This window comes from Erinaceus europaeus, chromosome 11, assembly GCF_950295315.1.
Source record: "Erinaceus europaeus chromosome 11, mEriEur2.1, whole genome shotgun sequence".
Classification (NCBI taxonomy): domain Eukaryota; kingdom Metazoa; phylum Chordata; class Mammalia; order Eulipotyphla; family Erinaceidae; genus Erinaceus; species Erinaceus europaeus.
In genome coordinates, this window is record NC_080172.1 from 88,323,152 (window position 1) to 88,334,342 (window position 11,191).

General features: G+C 36.9%; 1 non-coding gene across 1 annotated transcript; it reads right to left on the minus strand.

Moving 5' to 3' along the window:
* Positions 1 to 10,760: 10,760 nt before the first annotated feature.
* LOC132541578 (U6 spliceosomal RNA) lies at positions 10,761 to 10,865 on the minus strand. Its single transcript, XR_009552719.1, has one exon. It is a non-coding gene; the product is annotated as a U6 spliceosomal RNA (small nuclear RNA).
* Between the last annotated feature and the right edge of the window lie 326 nt (positions 10,866 to 11,191).

Below are 11,191 nucleotides of genomic sequence, written 5' to 3' on the forward strand. Positions count from 1 at the left end.
GTATACATAGAAAAACCTAAGGAATCCAGCAAGAAGTTTTTAGAAATTGTCAGGCAATACAGTGAGGTGTCAGGGTACAAAATTAACATATGAAAGTCAGTGGCATTCCTCTATGCAAACACTCTTAGAAGAAGAACAAATCCAGAAAGCAATTTCTCTTACTATAGCAAGAAAAACAATAAAATATCTAGGAATAAACCTAACAAAAAAGTGAAAGATTTGTCTACTGAAAATTATGAGTCACTACTCAAGGAAGTTGAAAAAGACACAAAGAAGTGGAAAGATATTCCATGTTCATGGGTTGGAAGAATTAACATCATCAAAATGAATATATTACCCAGAGCCATATACAAATTTAATGCTATCCCCATGAAGATCCCAACCACATTTTTTAGGAGAATAGAACAAATGATACAAATGTTTACCTGCAACCAGAAAAGACCTAGAATTGCCAAAGCAATCTTGAGAAGAAAGAACAGAACTGGAGGCATCACACTCCAAGGTCTCAAATGTATTATAGGGCCTTTGTTATCAAAACTGCTTGGTACCGGAACATGAATAGACACACTGACCAGTGGAATAGAATTGAGAGCCCAGAAGCAAGCCCCCACACCTATGGACATCTAGTCTTTGACAAACGTACCCAAACTATTAAATGGGGAAGATGAGTCTCTCTTCAACAAATGCTGTTGGAAAAATTGGGTTGAAGCATGCAGAAGAATAAAACTGAACCACTATATTTCACCAAACACAAAAGTAAATTCCAAGTGGATCAGGACCTGGATGTTAGACCATAAACTCTCATATATTTAGAGCCAAATTTTGGCAGAACTCTTTTCCTCACGAATTTTAAAGACATCTTCAATGAAACAAATCCATTCACAAAGAAGAATAAGGCAGGTATAAACCTATGGGACTATGCCAAATTAAAAAGCTTCTACACAGCAAAAGAAACTACTACCAAAACCAAGAGACCCCTCACAGAACGGGAGAAGATCTTTATATATAATACATCAGATACAAGTTTAATTATCAAAAAATATAAAGAGCTTGTCAAACCCAACAACAAGAAAACAAGTGACCCTATTTAAAATGAGGAGAGGATATGGACATAATATTCACCACAGAAGAGATCCAAAAGGCCGTGAAACACATGAAAAAATGCTTCAAGTCTTTGATTATCACAGAAATGCAAATCAAGACAACTATGAGATACCACTTCACTCCTATGACATATATCTGATATATATCATATATCAGATAACAACAGCAAATGTTGGAGAGGTTACATTTGTTACATTTATTACATTTGAAGTGACATTTGTTTTGATTTAGTCACCTGCAGAGTGATATTTAAAATGTTATTTTTACATTATAACTGCATTAATTGATCTCTATTGATTAACAGTATTTATATAAATGTTATATTTTGATCATGTAGAAATGAGTCAGTTATAATGTATGGCTTTAGCCACCTTTATAATAGTCTTTAAAAATACCTTATTTCCCTTGCCTGATAAATAAATAGAAAAAAATAAAAAATAAAATAAATATTTTCTTTCCATCTAATTATTATTTCTTGATAAGATTCTATGAAAATTATTTTTAAATTAAACTTGCAAAAGAATGTTAGGAGAAACATAGCACTGTTTCCTGTGTTCAGTACCAACTAAATGAAAAACTAGACATCTATATTATTAGTGTGATCAAACATGCTTTAAAAAAATCTGCCTATTTTTTGTTATTAGGTTTCTATTGCTGGGAATAATTTTGTAATTCTTCCACTGTTGTAAAACTTCCAGTACAAAAGTCAACCAGAAGGACTGAAATAACTAAAGTTAGGGCAGAAATAAATAACATTGAAAATAAGAAAACCATACAAAAGATCAACAAAAGTAAATGTTGGTTCTTCAAAAGGGTAAACAAAGTTAACAAAACCTTAGCAAGACTCACAAAACAAAAAAGGGAGAAGACTCAAATTAATAGGATTGTAAATGAAAGAGGCAATATCACAACAGATACCACAGAAATCCAAGGTATCATGCGAGACTTCTATGAATAACTATATGCCACCACGCTAGAGAATCTGGAATAAATGGATGAGTCCCTAGATACTCACAAACTTCCAAATTTAAATAAAGAGGATCTAGAAAATATCAAAAGGTGAATAGCAGCCAAAGAAATTAAAACAGTTATCAAAAACTTTCCCAAGAATAAAAACCCTGGACCAGATGGTTTTACAAATGAATTCTACAAAAACCTTCAAGGAAGAGTTAATATTCCTTCTTTTAAAAGTCTTCCAAAATATTGAAAACACAGGCATGCTCCCTTCCAGCTTCTATGAAGCCAACATCACTCTGATACCAAAAGCAGACAGAGATACAAAAAAGAGAAAACTAAAAACCAATATATCTGATGAACATTGATGCTAAAATACTGAACAAAATTCTAGCCAACCAGATACAGCAGTATATTAAAAAGATTGTTCATTGGGAAATCAATCAACATGATCCACCACATCAATAAAATCAAAATTAAAAACAGCATATATCACTAGATGAAGAGAAAGCCTTTGACAAAACCCAACATCCCTTTACAGTCAAAACAGTACAAAAAATGTGAACAGACAGAAAATTCATCAAGATAGTGGAGTCCATGTACAGCAAACCTAAAGCCAACATTATACTCAATGGTGAAAAACAGAAAATATTCCCCCTCAGATCAGATACTAGACAGGGCTACCCACTATCACGGTTACTATTTCACATGTTCTTTTTAAAAATTTTTATTTATAAAAAGGAAACATTGACAAAAAACACAGGATAAGAGGGGTACAATTCCACACAATTCCCACCATCAGAACTATACCTCCCATCCCCTCCCCTGATATTTTTCCTATTCTTTATCCCTCTGGGAGTATGGACCCATGGCCATTATGGGGTGCAGGTGTTGGGAGTTCTGGCTTCTTTAATTGCTTCCCCTCTGAACATGGGCATTGGTAGGTCGATCAGTACTCCCAGCCTGTCTCTCTCTTTCTCTAGTGAAGCAGGTCTCTGGAGAAGCAGGGCTCCAGGACACATTGGTGGGGTCGTCTGTCCAGGGAAGTCTGATTGGCATCATCTTAGCATCTGGAACCTGATGGCTAAAGAAAGAGTTAACATATAAAGCCAAACAAATTGTTGACAAATCATGAACCTAAAGGCTAGAATAGTTCAGATGATGAGTTGGAGGGTCTCTGTTTTGTAGATAGTTAGACGTCCTATTTTTAGTTATATTCCAAAGGGCCCATGACTACACCAGTTTTTCTTTTTTGTTTGTTTGTTTGTTTTTCCTTTGGAATTTCTTGGAATAGCAATCAGGCAGGATTAAGGAATTAAAGGGATGCATACTGGAAGAGAAGAAGTTAAACTTTCCCTACTTGCAGGTGATATGGTAGATAACCCTAAAGAATACAACAGGAATTGGGAGTCAGGTGGTAGTGCAGCCAGTTAAGCGCTAGTGGCATGAAGCTCCCCACCTGCAGGGGAGTTGCTTCATAAGCGGTGAAGCAGGTCTGCAGGTGTCTCTCTTTCTCTCCCCCGTCTGTCTTCCCTCCTGTCTTCATTTCTCTCTGTACTATCCAACAACAGTGACATCATCATCAACAACAACAATAACTACAACAACAATAAAAAACAATAAAGGCAACAAAAGGAAAAATAAATAATAAAAAATAAAAAACAAAAAAGAATAAAGCAGGAAGTTTTTGGAAATTATCAGGCAATACAGTAAGGTGTCAGGCTACAAAATTAACATACAAAAGTCAGTAATTTTCCTCTATGAAAACACCAAGGTAATAGAAGAAATCTAGAAATCAATCCCTTTTACTATAGAAACAAAAACAATAAAATATCTAGGAATAAACCTAACAAAAGAAGTGAAAGACTTGTATACTGAAATTATGAGTAACTATTCAAGGAAATGGAAAAAGACACAAAGAAGTGGAAAGATATTCCATATTCATGGGTTGGAAGAATTAATGTCACTAAAATGAATATATTACCCAGAGCAAAATAAAAATTTAATGCAATCCCCATTAAGATCCCACCCAAGATTTTTAGGAGAATAGAACAAATGCTACAAATGTTTATCCACAACCAGAAAAGATCTATAATTGCCAAAGCAATCTTGAGAAGAAAGAACAGAACTGGAGGCATCACACTCCCAGATCTCACATTGTATTATAGGGCCATTGTTATCAAAACTATTTGGTACTGGAACATAGACATAAATAGACACACTGACCAGTGGAATAGAATTGAGAGCCCAGAAGTAAGCCCCCACACCTATGGACATTTATTTTTTGACAAAGGAAGACTATTAAATAGGAAAAGGAGAGTCTCTTCAACAAATGGTGTAGGAAAGATTGTGTTGAAACGTGAAGAAGAATGAAATTGCAGCACGATATTTCACCAAATATAAAAGTAAACTACGGGAGTCTGGTGGTAGCACAGCGGGTTAAGTGCACTTGGTGCAAAGCATAAGGATTGGTATAAGGATCCTGGTTTGGGACCCCGGCTCCCCACTTGCAGGGGAGTCACTTCACAAGCGGTGAAACAAGTCTGTAAGTGTCTTTCTCTCCCCCTCTCTGTCTTCCCTTCCTCTTTCTATTTCTCTCTGTCCTATCCAACAACAAAGATGACATCAATAATAATAATGACCACACAATATAACAACAAAGGCAACGAAAGGAAATAAATATCTTTAAAAATTTAAAAAAAGTAAACTACAAGTGGATCAAGGACTTGGATGTTAGACCAGAAACTATCGATACTTAGAGGAAAATGTTGGCAGAACTCTTTTCCGCATAAATTTTAAAGACATCTTCAATGAAACAAATCCAATTACAAAGAAGACTAAATCAAAAACAAACCAATGGGACTACATCAAATTAAAAAGCTTTTGTGCAGCAAAAAAAATTCGTTCCACCCCGGTTCCATGGCTGCCAGTTCTTAGCAACATCGCCCCACCAGATATTCATCGGGATGCGGCATCATCTAAGTTCATTTCCCATGTCTACGCTCGACCGGACCTGCCAATATATGCGGATATCTTCGCCCACCCTGTCCAACACTTGACGTCTCGTCACCCAATCTGGTTCCCTATGCCTACACTGAACTTCTCTGTTCCAGTCTCTTGGAAACAGAGTTGGCAGTCAGCTGAGGTAAAGAACAAACACCTCATCACAGACCCCTGCAAGCGTCAACCCAGCTTTGACCTAGCACGTTATGATTGGGCCCTCCTCAATCGCTATCGAACAGGCCATGGCTGGTGCACCGCTATATTCCATCGCTGGGGAGCCAGAGACGACCCGAACTGCCCCTGTGGCTCCAGACAGACTATGACCCACATAGTCAACGACTGCCACCTCTCCAGATTCAAAGGAGGTCTCGAAACTTTACATCAGGCTCAACCTGACGCTGTTGACTGGCTATGGAAGAAGGGCAAACGCTAGAAGAAGAAGAAGCAAAAGAAACCACCACATAAACAGAGAGAACTCCCCTAGAATTGGAGAAAATCTTTTTATACCATACATCAGATAAGAGGCTAGTAACCAAAATATATAAAGAGCTCACTAAACTCAGCAACAAGAAAACAAATGACCCCACCCAAAAACAGAGAGAGAATATGAACAGAATATTCTCCATAGAAGAAATCAAAAAGGCTAGCAAACATGAAAAGCTGTTCCAAGTCATTGTCAGATAAATGCAAATAAAGACCACAATGTAACACCACTTCACTCCTTTGAGAATGTCATATATCAGAAAAGATAGCAGCAACAAATGCTGAAGAGGTTGTGGGGACAAAGGAACCCTCCTGTACTGCTGGTAGGAATGTAAATTGGTCCAACCTCTGTGGAGAACAGTCTGGAGAACTCTCAGAGTGATCCTGGGCATCTCTTGGTTTATCTGGGCTGTTTTGGCTACAAAGCACTGGCTGGGGTGGGAATCCTCCTGCTCCTCTTTCACTATGTGCTAGCTGGGGACTCACCTATAAGACAGTGAGTGGGCAGGAAGGGCCTTTCACTCTAGAGCCACATCCCCTGGGAGCATGCAGTTATATGTACTTATACTCCTTCAGCCTGCAAGGATCAAATTAGCCATCAAGAATGAAGACCTCTACTTTTTTTTTTCCTTTTCTATATTAATAAACACTAAAGAAGCGTGCGCTATTAAGCTTTATCTTGGGGAATACCTCAGAACAGGTTCATTTAGTGTTGTGAAACCTCTTTACTTTCAGTACACAGTTAATCAACTGTTTTGTGTACTTGTTTTCAGTTTTCATTGAAGGAAGACTAATTATAGCTGTTAGAATAAAAAATTTTTTTTCTGTTTCTGTTTAATTATGAAATTATGTAGTCCAGTTTGTAAGGTAGAATGATGGCATCATCAATTAACAGTTGCCTTACAAGCTTCTGAACTAAAAATAAAACATTTTTTGGAGTAGTTATTTTGTATTGGTAAAAACAAACACACTAATTTGTGTAAGACTTTTCTTTATGGAAGTGACTAATTTGCTTTCTTCTAAACATAATTATCACCAAAATTTGCTTTGATGTAGTTTTAATGGGTAGAAGATTCTATTAACCCCATTAAATCACTCTAAACTTCTGACATCTCTAAAATGAATGTAATACAATGCCCACTAATTGCAACAGAAATGTTGGCGGTCCCAGTCAGGCCCAGCTATCCCTCTATCAGCAAGCAGCAGCCAGGTTACTTTACCACCAACCTCTTTCTTTCTCCTAGTTCAGCAGCCTTGTCAACCCCCTTAGCATTTTTTTCTTTCTTGTAAGTTTCATTTATTATAATTCAGTACCTATTTACAACCAAAGTATGGGGAGCGGGGGAAGATTAAACCTTCACAGTGAATATATATTTTATATGAAATGTTAAAGAAAGAACTCTTCTTTTATGCTTTCCTCTAGAATGGCATTCCCTTTTTGAGTTTATATAGGCCTCCTTTTCACTGAGTTCAATAATCATTGAACTGTCATACCTCAGCTAACTGTGTTATGCTGACCTTCACTCTTCTACACACCTAGCTACCCCTCTCCCAAGGCTAGATTCTCCTACTAATTCCAAGTTTGCTACTGATAGCCAATCTTTGCAGTTACTTCCCTTGATTAACTCTCATGTTCCCAGCTGACTTGTTTTAGTGAATGTTTTAGCAGTAAACTCCATGCTCTACATTACTCTTGCATCTCAATCACAGATAATTTTCCTATCATTAATCAGCCCCATGTCAATTTTGTTTACTATACATATGCATTATTTATGATATCATCTGTGGGCATCCCAATGAACATTTCTTAAAATCTTGAAGTGTTAATGTAACACTAGCCTAAATGTGACACCTATACCAGAAACTATAGAGAAATGCAACCAGTATAGTTAAATAACAAAAATTATGAATATGCATATATGGCAAGATAAACAGAAATAAAAATGTCACTGAAGCTCAGAGAATTGAAGTACTTATATGTATCATTGCTTGGATACCCCATTCTTATCTGATTACAGAACTCATATTCTAAATTATAATGCTACACTGTCCAGAGAAAATAACATTAGGTTGTCGTTTTCGCCGGGCTATGTTGTTTTCGCCGGGCTAGCTTCACGGGCGGGTAACAGACGACCAGGGACCCATGGTTGAGCTGTAGGCAGTATCTCTTTATTCATGCAGGACGCAGCACAATCTAAACTGAGCTAAGCTAAACTCAAGGTACCTTAAAACTCACAATGCTGTCTTTATATATACTTGCCAAGTAGGGGGGAAACAGGATGTGACATAGAGAGGGTGGAGAGAAAAGTGACTGGTGAAAATCAGGGTATGACAAGGAGAGGGGGCGGAGCAGGCAAGAATTCTGTCACTGAACCACCAATGCCCTGGAGGGAGGGTGGTGCTTGTTAACAGTGGTTATGTAAATAGAATGAAGTGGTTATGTAAATAGAATAGTGTTAAGCAGAGGGGATTTAAACCAAATGAAACAGAAGGGGTTTTTAAAAGCATACCAACATTAGGTCATTTGAAAAACAATAGTTGGCACTTATATAGAATTACTGTCAGTGATTTTTCTAAGTATTTTATTGATGTTAATTAATATAATCCTTAGAAAAACTTCATGAAGTGGAAGGACTAAGTAATGTATTCAAGATTATAGAGATATTAGGTGTGTGTGATTACCTCAGAGGCAGAGACACAACCTAAAATAAATGTAAACACCATTAAACAACATATTCTAGTATGTGCTATGCTGTGAATTTAATGTGATAATGTAACTAAGAGTCTGGAAAGACCACATTAAAGAGGTGGCTTTTGGGCTGAAATTAAAATTCATGGAGGAGGTAGCCATGTGATTTTGCTTGGAAGGAAATTCAAGATGACAGAACAGCTATAGTCCCAGGTTATAAATGAATTGAGCATCAATCTGGAGGAAGGATGCAAGTCTATTGAATAACGAGACATGGAATTGTCAGAAAAAGTATAGATGAGTAAGTTTTAAAGTCAATGTGAGGATATTTTAATGGGAAATGAACTAGAGAAATAAGATAAACTTCATATCTATGTAAGATTATTCTGGAAAATAAAGTGCAGCCAAGGAGGTACAGAAGCTAAATCATTTCAATGACTTTTGTAGTCAACTGAGATAAACTGGTAGCTCAACCAGTTAAGCTCAAGGACTGACATAAGGATCCTGGTTTGAGCCCCCGACTCCCCACCTGCAGAGGGGTCGCTTCACAAGTAGTGAAGCAGGTCTGCAGGTGTCTTTCTCTCCCTCTCTCTGTCTCCCTTCCTCTCTTGATTTCTCTCTTTTTTAAACAACAACAAAAGCATCAAAGGCAAAAAAATGGCCTCCCAGAACAGTAGATTCATAGTGCAGGCACTGAGCACCAGCATTAACCCTGGAAGCAAAAAAATAACAAAATAAAATAAAATAAAAAGATTGATATGGAAGTGTCAGGAAGGAATCCAAAAAACCTAGTCTGAAATCTGAGGGAAATCGCAATCAGGATGATAAAAATTTAGAAAGTACTGAATATGAATTTCTATTGGAAAAAAGTCAGCCAAGATTGTTGAAGTCTCATCATTGACGAAAATAAAAGAAAGAGGGCAAGTAGTGAAAAGGGCAAAAGTGAAATAGCTTACTTGGATAATGTGCTGTTTGGCTATACATATGATATATACATATACAATGGGGTTTGAGCCAGGCCTCCATTGAATTGAAGGAAGTGTCTGTGCTGTGGTACCTCTCTCTCACACACACATACACACACACTCTCTCTCTCTCTCTCTCTCAATTTCCCTCTCTATCTTTATCTAAAAATGAGAGAACTAAGTAGAGTAATATAGTAATTCATGGGGGAAATATGTTTTAAGGGAAGATAACTAGCTTGACGCTACTTTGAGTCAAATGATTTGAGAATTGTGATGAAAAGTCTAAATTTTGACAAAGTGAAAGTCATTTGTGACCTCTTCACAGGAAGAGTCTCAGTGAAATGGTGAGAGCAGGGACCCTATTAGAAGAGTTGAGAAGGCAAGGTCAGAGGAAATGGAGCCAGCACCTCAAGACAACACCTTCCAGAAGTCATGATCAAGGCTAGCAGAGAAATGAAGTTATAACAAAAAGAAGAAATGAGGTCAAGATAAGATATGTGCATTTTGTTTGTTAGATTTGTTTGATTTTATTTGAAGATAGATGAAGCTGATTTATTTTTTATTATAAACATCAGTTAATATAACTTCATGCCTCACTATGGGAACATTTTATACACCTTTGTCTCTTTGTCTTCCTCACCCAAATATCATCAATTATTATGAACAGACAGCTGTTTTGTTTCCTATTCCTGCTTGTCTTGTTTTATTGGTCATTTTCATGAGAGTTTCACTGAAATAGAGAGACATCATTGCACCAGAGATTTCCAAATGGGCAATGAAGTTTAGACTTGAAACTGGGTACTGTACATGGTAAAATAAGTACACTTTCCAGGTAAACTATCTTGCCACTCTGGTGGGGCAGTTCCATTGTTGTTCTACACAGAGACCCACAAGAGGGTTTATGATGTTGTTCCTGATGGAGATAACCAGTGATGGTGTACTGAAGGATCTGTTAGAGGTCTAGGCCCATCATAGCTGTGTGGGAATCCTAGGATTCCCTGACTAGGGCCCCCAGGTGATGGAGTGTTCTGGTAGTCACCAAAAGGGCCATTATAAATGTATGATTGTCTCTTGCCCTTATCCAGCTTTTGTAGTCCTAATTTTATCTGACAAGATTAATCTTAGAGTGATAGAGGGAACTGAAATAGGGAGTAGATGAGGAGACTGTCTAAGTGTGAGTAGAAACTACTTGATTAAGTACTTGATGTTGTCTTTTTTAGGTCTTTCTACTTGCTTGCTGCACTTATTGTGTCATTGTAGACAATTGAAAATTTTTCTTTAAGGTTTATATTTTCCCCCTAACTAATGAATACATGTGCATAATGTGCCCTTTCCTGTGGGCCCTGGTCTATATATAGCTCTGTAACTTTGTTATGAAGTGTGTCACCCAAAATGCGACTAAGGAAAGTCCTATGAGCCCGTAAAGTTCTCATCAGAGTATTGGACATGGAGGGTTGACATCCCAGGCTTGGTGTCTCTGGATACTGTCCAAAGTGAAACATGTCAAAGTGGCACAGTTGCACTGATTTGGTTGAAATCAGTAGATGCAGTATCAAATGGTAAAAAGTATGGAACGCTACATGAATATGCATGTCATCCTTCACAGGGACCATTCTAATTTTTTCTGTATCATTGCAATTCCAGTAATGTGCTGCAGAAGTGAGCACAAGTGCAACTATTTTTATGCACATTATATAAAATGGATATTCTCCCTAGTCTATAGAATTATAATAAAACATTTTTACATGGAAAAAAAGCCCAACAAACTTTCTAATTTTATTTCACTTCTTCTGTTGATTTTTAACCAAAAATGTCATGTAATATTAAAATATCTTTTTTTTCAATACCTGTGTTGTATTGTGCTAAGGTATTTGAGTGACTTAACCATTCCTTACTGGTTAATTTTTACATATTTTTAAGTCTTAAACAAGTCTTTACATATTTTTAAGTCTTTTGAATTGTACTCATTTTGAATATATGTGTGTGTGTGTGT